Source organism: Mycteria americana, chromosome 10 (genome assembly GCF_035582795.1).
Source record: "Mycteria americana isolate JAX WOST 10 ecotype Jacksonville Zoo and Gardens chromosome 10, USCA_MyAme_1.0, whole genome shotgun sequence".
Lineage (NCBI taxonomy): Eukaryota > Metazoa > Chordata > Aves > Ciconiiformes > Ciconiidae > Mycteria > Mycteria americana.
This window is the reverse complement of record NC_134374.1, coordinates 26712260-26731603: the sequence shown is the minus strand read 5'-3', so window position 1 is coordinate 26731603 and position 19344 is coordinate 26712260. Positions and strand designations below refer to the sequence as shown.

The following is a 19344-nucleotide window of genomic DNA, read 5'->3' as shown; positions in this document are numbered from 1 at the left end:
AATTGTACGGTCCCACTTCAAGTTTTAAGGGAAAGCTGACAGGGGTTTCAGGAAGCTCTGGGAAGCCGAGGGCAGTCGTCAGCCATGCTGAAACTGATAGGAGGCAGCTGCGTGCTAGCCCTGAGACCTTACGAGCATCTAGTCTTTAAATGCCAAATTTACGCAAAGCCCAAGGCATTTGCAATTGTTTTTGTTAACCCTTCACTATATACTGTAACGGTGCCCACTAGCATCCTAGCGAGCTATCGGCTTAAGTAACTGCGTGTGTTAACCGTGGCCCATGCCACAGGCGGGCCGAAGCCTATCGGAGTCGAGTCACGTCCTTTAGCTCATCCGCCATTCCCGCAATCCGCAACACTGGGAAAACGCAGGGCTGTCGCCGGTACCGCCGCCATGCCCCCGCCCCCCCGGGCCCTCCCCGCCGCGCTCCAGCAAGGGGACGGCGCAAAGGGGAACTGCCTCGCGTTTCCCCTTCTTTTCCGGGGCTGCGCACGCGAGCCGCCTGGCGGGTCGTTTCCGAGAGCCGCTACTCCGAAACGGCCGGGCCGCGGCTCCGAGCAAGGAGCACGGCGAGAGCGGCCGGACGCGCGAGGACAACTCTGGCACGCGGCGGCGGCGGCACCGAACCCACCCCGGCGCCGCCGCCGCCGCGCTCCCGCGCGCGCCCCGAGCAACGGGCCGCTGCGCACGCGCGCGCCCCGGGCTGGGCGGGCGGCTGCCGCCGGCGCGGCTCCGCCCTCTGCGCGCGCACACCGCCCCGCGGGCGGGGGGAGGGGACGTGCCCGCCCCGCCCCCGCGCCCGGCGGGAGGGGGAAGGCTGGCGCGCGCCGCCGCGTGGAGGCTGCGCGTGCGCTGCCTTCGGGAGCGCGCGGGGCGCCGCGAGGAGCCGGGCGCCTGCAGCAGCGGGGGCCGGGCGCGGTTGCTAGGCGACGGCGCCCGGGCAGCGGCGTTGGCCCGGCTGAGGCGCAGGCAGGGATGAGGTGGAGGCAGCGGCCCCCGGGCTCCCGCCGGCGCTGAGCCCCACTCCCGCACCTTCCCCCTTCCTTCCCCACCCCGTCCCGCCCTGGCTTTGCTCCTCCACCCCCCCCCCCCCCTCCTCTCCCCTCGCTCCGGCCTGCCCTTCCCCCTCCATGCGGCGGGAGCGGCCGGAGTGGGGCCCGTGCCGCGGCCGCGCCGAGCTCCGCCGTCCTTCGCCTCTCCGCCGCCAGATCCCGCAGGGAGCCGCGGGCGGTGTCTGCAGCGACAACAGCGGGTGAGGCCCGGCTGGGGGAAGGGGGGTGGCGAGGGCGGGCGAGGGGTGGCCGGGGGGGCGCCCGCGCAGCGCCCTGGCGGAGCCCCCTCCTCGCCGGCGGCACGGCGGAGGGGGGTCTACGCGGCGGGCGAGGCCGGCAGGACGTTCCCTGCCGCCCCGCCGGGCGGTCTCCGGGCCCGGCAGCCGTCGAAGCGCGGCCTTCTACCGCCCGCCCGGCCTGGCTCCGCGGCGAGCCGCCGCCGCCGCCTCTCCCGGCCAGGCGGCGGCGTGGGCAGCGCCGCTGCCCCGGAGGTGCCCCCGCCACCCTGCGCGCACGGGGCGGGGCGGGCGGGGGGGGCGGCCCTCGGCCTGGCGTCTCCCTCCCCGCAGCGTGGCCGCCGTCCGCGGCGTGCTGTGGCCCGCCCCGCATCAGGTGCTGCCTGGGCGAGGGGCCGCGGGGCCCTGCCGGGACCTGGCGCTGTTCTCGCAGCTGCCTGCTGGAGCGTGCGCTGGGTGCAGGAGGCCGTTGTGGCCGGGCGGTTGAAATGGCCTAGACGGTGGGGAACGGAGTCGGGAAATCCGCCTGGTTTCGTTTAGTAATTACAAGCGCCAAGGCGGGATTGCGAAGGCTGCGTTAGCACGCTGTTTGAGAAGGTGTTCCGTGTCGGAGCATAGGATGGGTAGCGAGAAACTCGCGTTAACGAAAGCAAGGTGGTGAAATAAGGAAATTACTTTTGTAGAGGGTACCTGATGATCGCTGCTCGCATCCTTCCATTTTGCTTTGTAGTGCAAATGTGAATAAGGAACTGGTCACTTGCTGCGATGTACGTGAGGTTTGAGATACTTCTAATCACTTAATTTTAAAATGTTGTTTTTTCGTAGCTGTCTGCTTTTCTAATTGTCATTTAATCATTTGGGGATTATATTTCACGAGAGCTGCATATTTCCTTTGCACGTTAGCAAACAGTAAAATTGAATCAAAAGCTATATTGTGTCGTCTTAAGTTGATAAATGTGGATCTAAATTAATTCGGGTGTATTGAGATACATGTGATACTTTTTTACTTTTTTTTTTTTTTTAATTTTGCAATGTATTTCAGTGATTAGCGTGTATTGTCATAAACGGGAAGTAGGAATAGAGAGAAAATTAAAATACTGGTCACTTATGAACTTCCATTATGCATATCAGTAGTTCTGAGCACCTGGGAGTGTGCAGCATTCCAGATCCATCTGATTTCTTATGCTCGATATGTTTGTTTGTTGAAATGGATGTGTCTGTCAAGTAGTCGTTTTTGTATAGGAGGTATCCTTTATTGATGAGATACATCTTTTGCTTGCCAGATGTTATAAATGGACTATGGTATGTAGAACTGAAAGGTGTATTTCACAAGTGTAGCTAATGTCACTTATAAAATTATCTTTGCTTCTTGCTGGAAAAATGGGTTAGTGGCAATGTCAAGGTCATCCTCAAATTTAGAACAACTTAACTGCCATTGGAATATGTCTTTTCTTCTTTGCTGTCATATGTTTTCCATATATCGACGCTGTGGCTGTTGACATTTTCTGGCCCTGTGATCTGTTTGTCTTCTAAAATGGTCTAATGCTTAGCGAGTTTTAATAGAAGCAATCTGTAAAGCTTCCTAAGTCCATTTCATTTGAATGACCTCTCTAAGATGTATAAAGAAAAAAAGAAGATCTAACCGCATCCAAACTCACTATTCAGAAAGAATGGGAACAAAAGGTGTTAAGAGGGTGAATGGATACCAATGACACTTTATATGCAGATGAACTAGTAAGAAAATGAATTCTTACTGTCAACTGCTGTGAATGAGGTAAGTTCTGGCTTTCTGTTCTTTGATCTTTCTGGATGCCTTTTCCAATGCAAATTATTCCATTGTAGACATCTACGCGTTTTGACTTTCCTCGCCACTTTACAGTTTGCAACTGAAACATCATTTTGTTAAACACTTACAATTCTACTATAGATTTGTGGACAATAGAAATAAAACAAATTCCTTCTGTCACTTGCACTCTGTTACCGTTTATGTCAAGAGCAGAAGCATTAGAGCTTTTGGGAATAAGGAAGGCGGCAGGTAAGTTCAGTTATGGAAGCAGGGCTTGGAAAGGTGAAGAAATGTAATTTATAAACTCGGAAGAAGTTTCCAGGTGTTGCCACATTGTAAATTAGTTTGATATATTGATTTGTCCATCTCGTAATGTAAAAAAAAAAAAAAAAAAAAAAGGCTGTAATGCTACCTTGACCTCGCACACATCCCTGAGAATGCTATCCTCTTTTGAGCATGGAATCTGCAAGACATAAAGGGCTTTTAAGAGCCATGTGTACATGGCTGGACAAATACATATTTTTAGATATATAAACATATTTTTTGTAAGTTTATTGTAAAAGGCTATTTTTTTGTAGGCATTGTAAATGAAAAGCATGTTTAAGTAATAATACTGGTATTTTAAAAATTCTTTACATCTGTTAATGTAATTTTTTTATTTCCTGGGAACTGTCCCTTTTTGTTGGTCAGCTATATTTGATACGATATATTAATGGTAACACAGATAATTCATCTGGAAGTAAGAATGCCATGACCACCTTTACAGATCTAGGCTTTCTGATGCTGTGATATGTAGTATTGCGTTTGATATATTTCAGATTTAGGAAACATGTTTGGAAGTGCAGAGCTAAGCAGTATAGCATCTCCTAAGATGTAGTTTTATTGTTCTGAGGTAAACAATTTATTCTTGAGATTGGCCACAATGAGAAAAACTCTTCATTAGCTGGCAGTTTTGATTCAAATATATACAATCTTTCTATATTTAAACAAGTGCTTCAGCTGAGTGTCTTTGAGTTTTAAAGGTAGCTATTGTATTTCATTTTTTTACATGAGTTATTTTTGACATTGCTTGCTAGCAAAGCAGGTTGAATCACTATGTCAAAATAAAACCTAGTCTTTACATGGTTTGTTGTGGGCCTCTTCTAGAATTTCATTAGGATATCATGGTACAGTATAATTAAAGCCTTTTACAAATCCTAGCATAGGCCAAGGTGCTTGTTGGTTACATAGTTGACATATAAGAGCTCCTTGTCCACATTCAGTCCATCTGGAGAGAGTCCCCTCATCAAGGTTAACACCTGTTCTGATTGTCTGAATCAACCTCCATTTCAGTTGTCTGGAGCGGAATGCTGTAACAGGGACAGAGTATCAACCTTAGGCTAAAGCCAAAAGTTTAGAATCTAATTATTTTTAGTAAGAACATCCCCAAGAAATTTAACATACACGCTCCTTTAATGAGCCCACAGACACCTCAGCCAAATCACATAAAGTCAAAACTAAGTCTGAGAATTTTAAACTAAAAACCACATGCGATTGCCCCTTCTGACCCCCCTGCCTTTTTGTTTTTTAAGATCAAACCCTAATTTCAGACTCTTTGCCAAGTCTTTCCCTTTTCTGATTTCTAGGTTGTCCTGATTTAAAAAATGAACAAAAAACCACCCCCTAAAACAAAATAACCCACCACACCAAAAATCTTCCTCTCTCAGGCCTAGTCCACATATAGATCTCTCTTTAGAAAGGGAGCGGTGAAGTTGCTGGAGCACAGGGATTTGCTGTTTTCATTTTCAAAAGCAAAGCAGTAGGCTGCTTCTCTTGTGTTCTTGAAGATGACTTTCCAGCTTCTTCACCTTGGACATGAGCAGTGTTGTCATGATAAGAACGAGGGAATCTTAGAATAAAAGAATAATTAGTTTGGATTGGACTTCAGGGGTCATCTAGTCCAACGCCTTGCTCAAAGCAGGCCTAATTAGCGACGGACTCACTGTGTTTTTGCAAAAGCAAGGTAACAGGTGTGAAAATCTAAAGTCACAAGATGCCTTTAAGCTCCTCTTGCTGCTTTCTATAAAGGTACTGTTTGATGCTTACTGAGCGAGGTGCCTCTCTGTGCTTCTGGCATTTTTTTTTTTAGTGGCTTCTAAAGTGGTTGTTTCAGTTTATCAAAAAGCATACGTCCTAACAGCTGAGTACATCCTGCCTCTTACTGGATGGCACAGCATGTGAGGGTCTACCCAGGATACTGAGACCTTTAGAAACAGAATACCCTTTGTTTTTCAGGTTTCTCAAAGACTGCTTCTGGATGAGATTTTTGGTTAAAGGAACATTTGGTTTAGTCTATCAAAGTAGTGTTCTAAATATGCAATTACAAAATTAGAATTAGTGTACGTTAAGATGATAAGATGCATCACATCCTTGATGTGTCTTTGACTTAGCTGCAATCACAACTTTTTTTTTTTTTTCCTTCCCAGAGCATTAATGAGTCATTTAGATCTGCAGAGTAGGTAGTACCAAACAGCCTCCTGTCAGAATGTGGATTAGTAGAACCAGTGTACTGCTGTGGTTTTAGATCTGAATACATGATCCCGGTTTATAAGGAACTGCCAACGAGTAATCTTGTAAGGGGTTACGCTCCTGCTCCTATTTTATGTCATGTTGTCAACTGAAGTGTAAATGTTGCCTTGGTAGGGACAACAGACTTTTTGAGTAGCAATAATGCTAGCTGTAACCGCTAAAGTTATTAGAAAGAGAAGACTGGTGGAAAGAGGTACTATATTATTGTTAGAACACCTTTTTCTGAATGCATGTTTACTGTCTACTTTTTTCTTTTTTTCCTGTTTTACGAAGTACAGTTGAATACCTAATGCAATAGAAATATGTCATTTCCTTCCCTTCAGAAGTCTGGCCTGTACTTTATACTCGTCTTGTGCTCAGCACTACCTGTTCTTTCTAGGTCAAGAAATCGGTTAACTCCATATGCAAATCATATATCTTAAGAAACAGCTAAAATGCCACTTCCTCTATTTATAATTCCAACTATGTCCATCCTGTCCCTTTGAATTCGTACTTACGAGTGTGACAAAATGAATGAAGTTTGAGGTAGGATGCTTAAATTCTAGACTACCTTCGCATTTCTCTTCAGTTCACACGTGATTTGTAGTTGACTCCTTCACAAGCGATTTCAAGTCCGCTGTTTATATGATAGGCTAGACACAGCTTCCTTTTATGTGTAGTCTAATACTGATACCAGTGATCATTTTAAGTATTTACTGAAATAAATTTGAAGTACCTCAAACATTGAGGTGATATTGTAGTTTCCTAGTACAATTTTTCAGTTTAACGAAACTCCACAATATGCTAAGAATGAGGTGAAAATGGATGCCTTCCTACCAGGTTTTCTATTCTATGATATTGTTTCTGTCGTATGTTTTAAATTAAATCCTGTAGTCATCACCAAAGCAAAATGACTTCTTTGCAAGTTTAGGCTTGGTAAAGGCTGTAGATTTGGGCCTAGGGATTGATTGCATATTTGCACAGCAAAGAACACATTGCTTTATTTAATTTTCCAAATCTACTGTGACCTTAGTGTTTAATAGGTTTCATTTTGGATTTTCAGAAGTGGCTGTGGTTTCTCAAACTTCTAGCTAATCGAAATGCTTTTACCAATTTCCCTGTTGTCTGTTAACAGGATCATGTTTTTCTTTTCCTGGCATTGTCTGAAACGGTCTCTAGGTTAATTTCTGATTCCTTTATGAAAGGTTAGCCATGGAAGGGTGTCACAGATGTTCAGTCATGCTCTTTGAACTTGTCAGACAATCCTGCAGGGCAGATACCTAATGTTTGTGATGTACAATACTACAGTTTGAGCAGAGTTAGAAAAATGAAGTTCTGAGCGCCGCCTTTGAGGTCTTATTTCTGGTGCAGCAAAGTGCTATGCTTTTCTGTTTAGTGTCTTGCTTGTTTATGGGGAGGGTGAGCATAATAGCATAGTAACTCAGTATGGTTTCTGCTAAGCTGAACAAGCTAGTTTTCATCAAGGTCAGGCAAAAAAAGCTCTGTAACTTTGTAACCTGCTGAACTCAGTGGCAGATATGGGATGTTCTTTTTTTTTTAAGTATTGATCACTAGAATTGTTGTAGTATTTAATCTAATTTTGCTCAAATAAAAAGACCGTAAAAAGGCAGGTTGTGCTCATTAACTTTCACAGTCTGGGAAGTAAGTAGTGGCTCTTGGATGTAATTCAGCTGAATGTCTTGTCATTGCTGAATGACACTGTCACTCTCTGATACCTTGTTCAGCCAAACACCAATCGCTTGTATTCAGCAATGTTGAAATGGAAATTGAGAAACTGAGGTCCTTAGGGGGGTAGTCGAACAATTACTTTCTTGCATGACAATGCTTGTATAAGATATTTTTTCTACCATGATGGTTCTTTCTTGCCTGTGTGTTGCAGGATGTTGATCCCCTTTGCACAGGCGCAATTACTTTTTTGACATGCACTGTAAACTTGATCTGTGTTTAAAAACAAACAATTTTCCCTAACTCCCCTCTCAAAAAAACCACAGCCAATCCCTTTTCCAGCTGGCATGCATGAGCCCATCAGCCTCTTCATACTGTCGGGAGAGTCATGGACGAGTAGATTCCTATCTTAGGTGTTTTGGTTAAGAGTCTATGGCAAGATTGCATGAATTTAGGTTTTCATACCCACAGATATACTCATCAAATTTGAAAATTAACTGATCTGCTAGCCCAGTGGCTTACCTTACATCATTGGCAGTGACCTTGAATTTCCATAGTTCTCGCACAGCATTCATCGTTTGTTTTAAACTGAGCCAACTGTGGTAAAGGGATTTCAGGGACAGGGGGCTACAAGTTGGTGAGGAAGAAGAACAACCGTGTGACTTAAGATTTTGCAGCATTTGGGAAGGAAGAACTCTATTTCACTTTTCTAAATTGGTCTGTGAAATGCATCAAGTGATACATTGACAGATTCAGAACTTACGTATATATATGGGCATATCTATCTATCTATGTTTGTGTGTGTGTATATATGGTGGGTTTTTTTCCAGCGCTGTTCTGTGTAGACAGGACGCTTGTAGGCACAAAAAGATACAGAAGATCAGAAAGGTAAAGTTTAGTGGTATTTCTAAAGTCATTGCTAGTTCTATATATTCTGGTGGATGGATTCCTCAAATTCAGTCCTCTCTGCACAGCTGGACCTCTTCTACCATTACAGGTGTTCCCTCAGCATTTGTTAAGAAAGAATATCCCCTTCAAGGTGGGGTGGTGGTGATGATTACATTCATCTTAACTGGTGAGTCAACGCTGAAAATCTTCCTTGGCCCTTTGCCTCTGTAACAGAAGTGTGCTAAGTCACATTCCTTATTGTTCTACTCCAAAGGTGGTTAAGGGAGGGAGACAGACAGATGCAGAAACAGAAATGGCAAATTTGCTTTTCTTTTAAAATACTACATCTGAATTGACTCAGAAAGGAGGGAGCTTCTAAAGAAAAATCATTACTAACCATAGCCAGGAAGCTATTTTTCAATTGTGGTTTCAATATTAATTTTAAGGAAAAGGTGTTCACTACTGGTGTTACCTGCTAGTACTTTAGTTTAGACTTAGTGTATATCAGTGTTTTATTTCAGAGAAGTCATAACGAGTAGAAACAGTGAAATGTTTTTCTTGATGTTGTTCTGAGTTTGGCTTGATAAAAGACTATACAATATTAGGCCTTTGATTTGTGTAAATTTAAGGTTTCTCTGTTCATCAAAATGACAGTGTTGAAACTTCCCATTAACGTGTTGAGACTGACATTGCATAGTAAGTTAAGAAAAAATCCATTAAACTGAATCAAAATGCTGTCATTTATATGGCTGTAATTATCAAGGGACTAAAAACTCTGATCTGCCATTTTAACGCTTCTGTTAAAAATGCTATTTGACTTAGTGCATACTCTGGGAATACTGATTATACATGTCTCTAAATGTATAAATGAGCTGCAGATCTGTGCTCAGGTCTTTGGTTTAGATCATCTCTTCTGGAATGGAGAAACGAGTTGGTTTAATTTGTTAGATTAAAAAGTACAAAAAGTATTTGAACATGTGTTCAAATTTTAAGTATCTTAAAATGAGAGTATTCCTTTTAAATAAGGAAGATTCCTCACTCCTCAGCGAGCAAAATACTATGTGATGTTAATGCCAGATATTTGTATCAAAAGCCAGCTGCTTTTATCTTGGTTAAAGCCTGATAAACTTGTTTTCCTTCACTGAGTGACTTGCATGTATTTTGGACTTTTTATGGAAGCTGTATCAGAACATATATGCTATACATCTGTCAATGATATGATGCTTATATGAGTGTTGTTTGCTAAGTACAAAAGCTCTTAGTACAATCTTAATAAGACTACATAAAATACAGTTTTAAAGGAAGAAAAGGGCAGAATTCTATACTCCAGGTCCTGCTAGATAAATTCAGAGTGTTTGGTCCTATGATCTTATTGACATTACTGAGAGGTGCACTTGAAACTGTGACTACAAATTATAAATATTGTATTTTTGCAAAAGCATCACACTTTGGAGTCACTTTAATATCAAAATGGCCAACTTCAATAGGAAAATTTTCTACAAAGCCTATTTTATTCTGTTTTCCTACAGTCTTGCAGCACTTGACACAGTATATGAAAATTAAATATGCTAAGCTACCACATTTATCACATGCTGAAAATAATTCATTCTAAGGTTCAAAAATAAATTGGTGAAAGTGATTAATTCCTGTTGAATTACAACATGTGTTATTATGGTATGCATGTGTAAACTGTGATGTATTCCTGTTATTTCTGTTTAAAATTAATGATAAATATGGAAATCTAGTGGTTCAAGGTGTATAAACACACAGGCAAAACACTACAAATCACCAACCCTTTTTCTTTTTATTAAGGACAAAAGAGAATTGCACGTAATGTAATGCAGCGTGACTCTTCAAATTTTTTAATCCATTCTGAAATACCCAAATGTTAATTTTAGAGTATTTTCTGATTTTCTTCAGTTGTGAATCTGTCCCAGCAGATGGGTACCACCTAAGTGTATAATTAGAATGAGAAAAAGCTACCATTTTTATTTGTGACTCATATACTTTGTCAGCTTTAAGTGCTTCTTTCTCAGTAGATAAAATAGTTCGCTACCTCAGAAAATATTCAAAGCAGCAAGCAGTAATGTGTAATATCTGTACTGCTCCTGAAACAAGAATACAGCAAGAAGGTTGTGTCTTCAGTGCCATGAAAACACCAATGCTGAGTTGTGTCACTTTTTTCATGAGCATTGTAGAAATGCGGTTTTCAAAATTAAGGGCTGGTCCGAAGTCCAGTGCCATCTATGCATCTTGACCTGCTCTTTGTCTATGTCCTCTGACAATAACTACTGCCTAATAAATACTGTTTTGTCACATTCCTGAAGACTCGTGCAATGCATGGGGGGAGGGGGGAGCTGTGCTGCTGGCCCAAATTGTAATGTCTTTAAAATGGCAATTAGTCATGTGTTGGGGAAGTTTTTAAAGACCACAAAAACATGCTCTGAGAACGTGCCTTTAGAGTAACCACTAGTCCGTGCTGTCGCACACCGCAGTGTTGAAGATCCTGTTGGATGTAATGTCTCTGAACACTGAATCGCTTTTAAAAAGACTTGTCTTTCTCTTTGTCTCTACTCGTATTGTTTCCATGGTTTTAGACTCTTAATTTACTGTAATTGGCGTGTGTGTAACTAGGAAGTTGTCAGCGTTTGTGTTAGCAGGCTTATACACTGTCTGCACTGCAATCACGAGGCGTAGCTGTAGTAGGTCTATAGTATACCAGCCCTACCTGTTGTTTAGTTGTGAAGATGATAGAACGGGTTTAATTCGTTCATGCGCTGTACAACAAGTAACCGGGGGTCATGCTAGGTTTACGCAGTTTGTGTTGAAGTCCATGTTGTTATGATTTGGTTGCTCTTAGTGCCTGAGCTAGCTACATGAATATTAGTCTGGATATATGTCTTTGTGTGCTTCAGTCAGCTTCTGATGATGTAGAAATAGCCACAGTAATCAAAGACTTGGCTATTGTTTCGAACAGCCCTCTTCCAGAAGGATGCCTCTTCCTGTACGCCTGTCTTACAGGGAAGAATCTGTACAGAGGAGCATGCTAATGATAAGTTAGTGAAATGAAGAGTAAAGAGAGATACTAAGACGTTAAAATTCATGCTGAAGCCATGGAGGGAATAACCTAATTTTCGTACTTAAAAACCCGGCATGTTTTTTATTTCTTTTGAAGATGTTTATTTGACAGTTTAAGAAATACAAAAGGAGAAACTTGCAAAATGTGTTCCTCACTGTGCATATGGAACTCCCCTGGATGTTACCATTTCATGTGTCAGTATTCAGTTAGATTTTTTTTTTTCTTGGAGTGTTGTTAAAAAAACCCCACCTATTAACTATATGTATCTCAAAAATATACAAAGGAAAACAAACAATCCTCTCCCTCCTTAAAGTAAATACTATAGAATCATTGTCATATGTATTTATTATCGAGTTGAGAGAGACATTTGAGAAAATACTTGGTTGGTTTGTTTTGTTTTGTTTTTTTTTTTTTCATTTTGTGTTTTAGTATCTGCAATGACAGAAAACAAGTGAAGCTGCTTAAAAGTTGATGAAAAGTTTATGAAAGGAGTTAATTAATAAAATATTTTTCATTTAAAGGCTGTTCCTCATAATAGATGTGTGTATTGTATAATTGCCCCTGTGAAGGGCATGGCTCAGAGCACACTGAGATGGTGGAAAGATAGTGTCATAAGGGACCAAAATAAGTTGTTCAATCCTTTCTTTCACCCTGTCTTCTCTGATTCTGTTGGTCCTGCTGAAATGAACAGGCTTTGTATTTCTAGCACCAGCTCTTTAATAGCCATTGTCATTTGAATAGTAATTGTTAAATAATTCCCAAGTGTTTTTCATAAATATTACAGTACTTTATTACTGAGTAGACATTTTCCTTCTGTTTTATTACCACCAAAATTAAATAGATGCTTTCAGTTTGGTCCTTTATGAACAAAATATAGATAATTTTGTCTCACTCTTTTCTCTGAATCACATTATCAATTCTACTAGTCAGTCGTGACTGTGCTGAAAGAGGTGTTTAGTAAGAAAACTTCGTTGCTTAGCAATGAGCATCATGAGAATTAAAATTTTAAAGCTGCAGTATATATATTTCTGAGTTATAATATCTTCAAATCAGAAATTGGTAATGGCTTTATTTTTTCTCCTTAAGTTTGTGTTTGTATTTGGCTGTCTTTGGAGAGAATGCAACTCATACTAAACAAACACTAAAATTTCAGTGATACAATGTTATTGTTTATGATCTGTGAGATGAGCTTTTATTCCATCTTTGAGAAAATTGTGAGGCACACTGACTCATTTCTCAATTATGTAGTTATCAGCAAACCCAAGTGTTACTCAAATTATTTATGTTTTTTAATGTTTGTTCTGGTTTTGCTTGTAAGTGGACTTTTTTTTAATTTACCCATGTGTGATAACTCCTTAATGCATCCCTACTAACTTTAAAAAGTGTACAGTATAAGCAATAACAAAGCAAAAAAGTGGAAAATTATCTGCAAGGATAGTTCTGTAAACTGATTATTGGTGCTTTTTTCCAGTAACTTTTTTCTGTGCACGTAAGGGCAAAGTGAGCATAAAGGCAATGAGATAATAGAGAATTCTCAGTGGATCACTTACTGCTTCCAGAAATAGAGCTCATCCCTGTCCAAAGACTTTGCATGAATTGCTTGCACTAGATTAAATGTAATCCATAATTCACTCTTGTACTGTTCAGTCCGATACTACCCTGATAAAGATATACCGTGTTTGCAGGCTAACTTTGTGTGCAGAGTTGAGATTATCATTTTGTCTCTTCACTTTATCCTCCTCCTCCCATCCTTCTTCCTTTTGTAAAGGGTCCCAGAGTCTCAGCACTGTTTCCTTTCAGTCTTTATTCTATACCATGTTATTGAAGAGTTAATTCAAATGGCTTGAACTGTTTAGTTGCTTCACAAATTTCTCATCTACAGATCTCTCCTTTTTGCTTTAAGCTTCTGGCTTGAATAGAATTTTACAATTCCCCCTAAATGTTCAGCTTCTAATTTAAACTGAAAATGGCTGAAACACTGCTTTTATTTCTCCTGGATATGTGGGCCTGAAATCTAGGAGTCCTCTTAGACTCGTCTTAGACCCATGCAGCCAGACTACTTCTGAGATTTCTCAATGTTATGGCCAGGGAGATGGCTGAGAGAGTCTTCCGTTTCTGTTAATCCACCAAAACGTTTATTCAGGCTCTCACTTCATCTAGAGATCCTTTCCTAAGATGCTTATTTTGATGTCTGTGTGTATATTTGCACACATGCATATTAAATGCGTAATTTATTTCCACTTTCCCCTTTAAAACCTGTCCATAAACTCCCTTAGTGTGTCCACAAAGTACTACCTTCTAAAGGTGTCTGCACAAACTGTGAACTGAAACGATACCAAAATGTTTCATGTAGTCTTTCTGGTTTTCCAGTTATCACTTGTTTAATTCATCCATAGCTTGTCATCATAATTCTGGAATGTGTTTTCTTTTGGGCAGGGGTTATATAGCTAGAATAGAATAGGAACTGATTGAGGTCCCTAGGTACAGCTGTATTACCACTGCTAGATAACGTAAATCAGAAAGAAAAGAAATTCTTCATTATTGTCAGCACTCTGCAAGTTGACGTGTTTGAGTTTGAGAAGTGCAGTGTGGAAAAACAAACTAACTATCCTATTGCAGCTTTGAGGTTTTTTAGTCTAAATGCCAGTAAGTTAATTGCATACACATGTTGCTGCTGACTGGAAGTTCTCTTGGAGATGTGGCACTGATTGTGGTTGTTTTTACATGTATCGAAGAAATGATGAACTTTTGTCACTTAAAGTAGGAAGCAGGAGGAAGATTAATAGCCAGGAATTGTTTTCATATGGATGTGGAAAATGATCTTTTATTTTAAAAAAAAGTTTTATATTTTTCAACATACTTTCTTTCAGACTATCTGTATACAAATTATGCATATTTGTATCACATATGCATACAGGCTATCACTTTGAAGTTGGATGTTATCTTTACTCCATCTCTTTTATTGTAGAAAAATACAGTGGTGACCTGGCCGATTCAAAAAATTAATCATGTGGGACCTGATGCCATTGTTCGAAAAGAAGTTGAATATATATGGCTTTAGCCATTTCCTTTACAAAACATGGAAGTTTGAAGATTTAAGTGCACCACAAGAGATGTGTGCTTTGTACAGTTACTAGTAACAAAGATAGGCTTGTAACTCAGTAACAAAGGTACATTAATTCAGATGTTAAATTCTTTGCGTTGTATTTTTGCATTTTGTACTTTATTAAATCCTTTTTTAAAAAGAATTTAAAAGGCAAAATTACGTTTGGACAAAACATGATATTTAAGTTGAGAAATGTGTGTAATATTTAACTTAATATTTAAGAACTGCAGTGTAAATGGTATTATGTATATTAAGAGTTTAGTATTAGATCTAGCTTTTGCTGTTTGAACCTTTCCTAACCTTTTGTTTATTATGATGCTAGAATATAATTTGATTGTCCTCTCAGTCACGGTTCATTCAGCTGTATGGAAAACATTCTAACAGAAATACTTTGTAACAAATTACTTAGAAAGCTCAAGTAGCGAAAATGTAGATATTTATGTACACATAATAATGAAAAATGCATCTTGCCTGAAATGTTTGAAATAAACTGTTACAGCGTGTGATAAAAAGCTTGTCTCCACAACCACAAAGGAGCGTGGGGTCACAATGACAGGCAAGGGGACCCCAGTAACACAGTCAGAGAAATGGTGACCCAGTGCAGGCTTCTCCGGGGGCTGTCATAGGAGAGCCATCAGCCCTGTGCTCTGGAGGTGACACCCACTGCGATGAGTTGAATAATGGTAGAGGCTGTCTGGGCCACCTCACAGGCTGAGGGGGTAAGGGGACACGGTTGGGGGATGCAAGGAAAGAGCATTTTGTGATTGCATACGACTTAGGCAGTCTGGGGAGGAACTGAAGGCATTGTAGGGGTCAGGGGAGAGAATAAAGGTTTCAAGATGATTTGTGAAGGAACCACCATGGGAAAATAGAGGGATAAGGGGGTAAAAGGGGCAGGCTGCCTGTAAAGGGGTTGTTGATCAGTACGCTTGGGGGGCTCTGTCATGAACCTGGTCAGCACACTCTGTCCTGTCTTCACATTAAACTCCATTTCTAACTATATTTGTGGGTGAAGGGCTCTCTAGGGACCTGTGTGTCTGTGGTGCAAGCAAGTGGAGGATATGCATATTGGTGCATGACTGCTAGCAAATATCAAACTGAACTAGCTGGCAAGAAGTTTAAGTGGCTAGGAAGCCATGTATATATGTGTATCTCTGGAGTGAAACAACTGGAAGAGCTGGCTACCAGATGGACCAGCAGGTCCAGGCCAATTGCTGGAGAGACTGTAAGGTCTGGGGGTCGACTGAGAGTGCTGGTTTCGGGGGGGTGTGTGTGTCTGTGGAGGATGTAACGGGAGACTGAGGAAGACAGAGGCAGCACCAGCATTGCTGATGGGCTCGGCTTTGGCCAGCGATGAGTCCATCTGGAGCTGGCTGAAACTGGCTCTGTTTGACATGGGGGCAGCTCCTGGTCTCTTCTCACAGGATCCACCCCTGCAGCCCCCCAGCTACCAAAATCTTGCCACGTAAACCCAATATATATGTATATATATATTTCCCACTAACAGACCTTCATCTTTACCAGCCAGAGAGGGGGACAGGATGAGGCCATTGGTACTGCTTGTGTTTGTGTGAGTGCTGAGTGTTCATGTCTGTGTACATCAGTGTGGCTGGCCACACGTGTGTGCTGTATATATGTGTGTGTTTGTGTGTGAAACCTGGGATTATGTGCTCAGCCTTGCTAATGGCTGGAACTGAGGGTATGCAGCTGCTCAGTCCTGAACAGAAACCGTAGTTATTTGGTACAGTATACGACGTGTATTTAACAAGTGATACTTAAGAATCTATAAGCAGCATGGGAAACAGGAAACAATGCTAGCAACTATAAATGTGTTTTAAAAGTCTTTATTAGGTTAGGCTTCAATGGCAACAGGTGTAAAGAGCAGTGGCCACAACTCTGCCCTGGGCCCTTCTTGTATTTGAGGTAGCAAGATAGAATCTGGTCAGTATCTCATTCGTTCTTTATTTCCTGACAGCATCAAGATTCTTCTAGACAACTTCCCAAGTTCCTACTTACAGTTTTTAATCAGCAATTTCTTTAGTTTGACTGTTGCAAAGGAAACAGTTGTACAGTTGAGATAAGTGGTGAATTCAAGTCACTGAGCTTAAATACTTTGAACATATAGAAAACTAATTTCTCTGATATGCCTACATAATAGAGGACTCCTTTATTTGAAGGACAACCATGTGATCCACTAAGACGGGATAATATACTGAATGCTTGCCACACTGTAGGTGGAGAGGTAATGATAGCAAGTAGAGGTACTTAACTGGAAGTCAGAAATAAACTGAGACCAAATATGGTTTCAGACATAGAGTGGTACAGAGCAGAGACCTCAGCTTTCCAAGGATAGGGCATCTGAGCCTTTTCAGAGTAGTGGTACTGATTACATCTGGATCGCTGGCATTGACAAAGGCAGTGACTGACAGGCTTGTTAGATCAAAATACTGACTGAAAAGAGATACTATCTGTACTGTAGTGATCCTGGGCTCCAGAATAGGATTGCAGAATTATTTTAAAAAAACATGACTGCAATTTGAGGACAAGTACTAATCAGTTTGTGTAGCTATGCCTTTTCTCACTGTTGAGAGCTGGCTTGCTCAGGGACAAGGGTCTGGATGATAGCCTGTGAATACATCTAGTAAATCTGTAGTGATAATTGTGGGGCTATAGGTAGTTCCAGGGGTTGCAATGGGGTATAGATTGGACTGTTCAAGGCTCTGAGGAAATGAGGGAGAGACCATAGTGCTGTTTTTGTAGCTGAATGATGGTATTACAAGTCCAATTTCTGATCTGGAGGGTGTCGGGAAGGGTGCTGTGTTAAAAGGGTGGTAGTTGCTGCTGCTTTCTCTTGCTTAGTTCTTCATTCTGCTATGTTTGCTGGCTTAGGAGCAACACAACACTTCTTCCTTCTGAGGTGCCCTCTCTCAATGGACAGTGGGAAAACTTGGTCCTGTGCTGTAATATTTTTGTTGCTGTTCTTTGTTGTTGGATTTTTTGTTTGTTTTGGTGCTCCTGACCCAACAATGAGATGACCCTCATTGTTGGAGAACCTTAACCTTATGCATTTGGGAACAAATCCTACAATGTCCCAAGTCTGTGGATGCAGCGGAACAGTTAAGTTGCACAGATGGAGCGACTGGCTAAGGGTGGAGAGGCTTCGGTGCAAGCTGACTTGTTTCCTAGGAGCTCTTTGTACAGAAGCGTACAGGGTTGTAGACGGGGGCTCTGGAGACTGCCTGCCTCATTTTCTGTCAACATGGCAGTTGATGCTAAAATAGGTTATCCAAGCTATTTGACAAAAGTTGCCTCTTCAGAAGTGGGCTTTGTGTGCTGGGTGTTTAAAGAAAATGGGCAAAACCTCCTTACTTTTCAAGAAGTTACAGTGTCTACATATTATATCTTCTTTTGTGGAAGATCTGTGATATATCTTGGTAGAAATGACTATAGTTGGTACAGCCAGGACCTTCTGACTTTTAGTGCTTCCCTCACAAGATCCTAGATGGATATGAAGAGGAGATTTTTATAAAACACTGTGAATTAGTTTTTAAATAGTTTGAAGGTAACTAGAGATTTATTTCTTTTTCAGCAGATTTTTAATTCCCATCTCAAATATTTGAAAGATAATGGTGATCATTACATCACAGACCAAATATTTTCCACTGCTATGCAAGAGAAGGATGAGACAGCTAAAATTTCCCTAGCTAGTGGCTTTCAACCAAAGGCTGACATGAATGAAAAAAAAGGCAAGAAACTCCAAGATGAGTCATAGAAGTGGGTGTTTCCGTAGAGTGAGCTTTCATAACAGATCCACCAATCTATCACTAGCGACCAAAGAATAGTAAACCACAGCACAGGACTGGCAGAGAGCAGTCCCTCCAGATACACAACACTACTTCCTAACACGGGTTGTATCTGAGCCGCTTTCTTTGTAAGCGCGACAGAAGTGAGTATGCCAGCAGCAGTGACAGAAATTGTTCTTAGAATTAAATTTCTTTGTTTATATTTTAAATAATTTTTGAATTCAGGATTATTTAGATTTGAATATGATCAAACTACCTTCTTGTTAAAATAAAATCTTACTTTCAGGAAAGGACAAATGAAACTTATCATAAATTAAATTGCTTATATGATGCTAAGTAACAGAAAGCTAGAGATATGTATGTGGAATTGGGACAATGCAACAAAATGGTGAAATCGGTTTATATGCAGATAAGATATATTATTTTCCAGCTAAGAAAGAGGTTAAAAAATTAAGAGCAAAACTTGTATAGTTGTCATTTACCAAAAAAAAAGGTTGAAAAATCTAAATGTGGAAGTAATAGTGATAGTGTTACCCAGATTATTTTATTAGTATTAAAAAAATAATAGTCTCTTTGAGTGAGTCCAGTTGATTTAATTTCCAGTTGGTAAGGAACATATTTTGCTTGTAGTTTAAATTAATATTTAAGTGTTTGTAAGGGAATGTAAATTTGGTCCTCTAAAAATTGGTTTAAATGGATTACTTCTGGAAAATCATTTGTTGAAATAAAACCAATGGAGAAGTTAACAGTAAATTTGAAAACCTAAACAACCTCCTTTCTCTTCATCATACTTTCAAGGCTATTTCCAGTCTTAAGAACCTTTGGGTGGTCATTCTTATGAGATTTCCACTGGCAAAGGGGTTAGAATTATTTACTAGAGGTGGAAAAACAGGCATGGTAAGTTTAACAAAAGCCAAAAACAGTCTTGTGACATTATGCTTAAAGAAATGATGACAACTTGGGAAAAAGAATGAAGACCTTTAAACTTGGACCAACAGAATACACTGTTTTTTGTCCAGTGCCAAAGCAGTACAGTGTCATAAATTTGAAAAAATGAGTCTTACCGCAGGTATTATAAAGGGTTCCTTAGTTGCAATATTTTGTAAGCTGAGGGTGCAGTGTGGTGATAACCTGTTTTCTTTAAATCTTCTTTTATAATAA

At 41.0% G+C, this 19344-nt stretch overlaps 1 protein-coding gene across 1 annotated transcript in view; it reads left to right on the top strand.

Moving 5' to 3' along the window:
• Positions 1-800: 800 nt before the first annotated feature.
• The window catches only part of ZC3H12B (zinc finger CCCH-type containing 12B), a 35207-nt gene continuing 16663 nt past the window's right edge, over positions 801-19344 (top strand). The window contains exon 1 of the mRNA XM_075513056.1: positions 801-1252. The gene's annotated coding sequence lies outside the window, so the exon portion shown is untranslated. The remainder of the gene's footprint in view (positions 1253-19344) is intronic.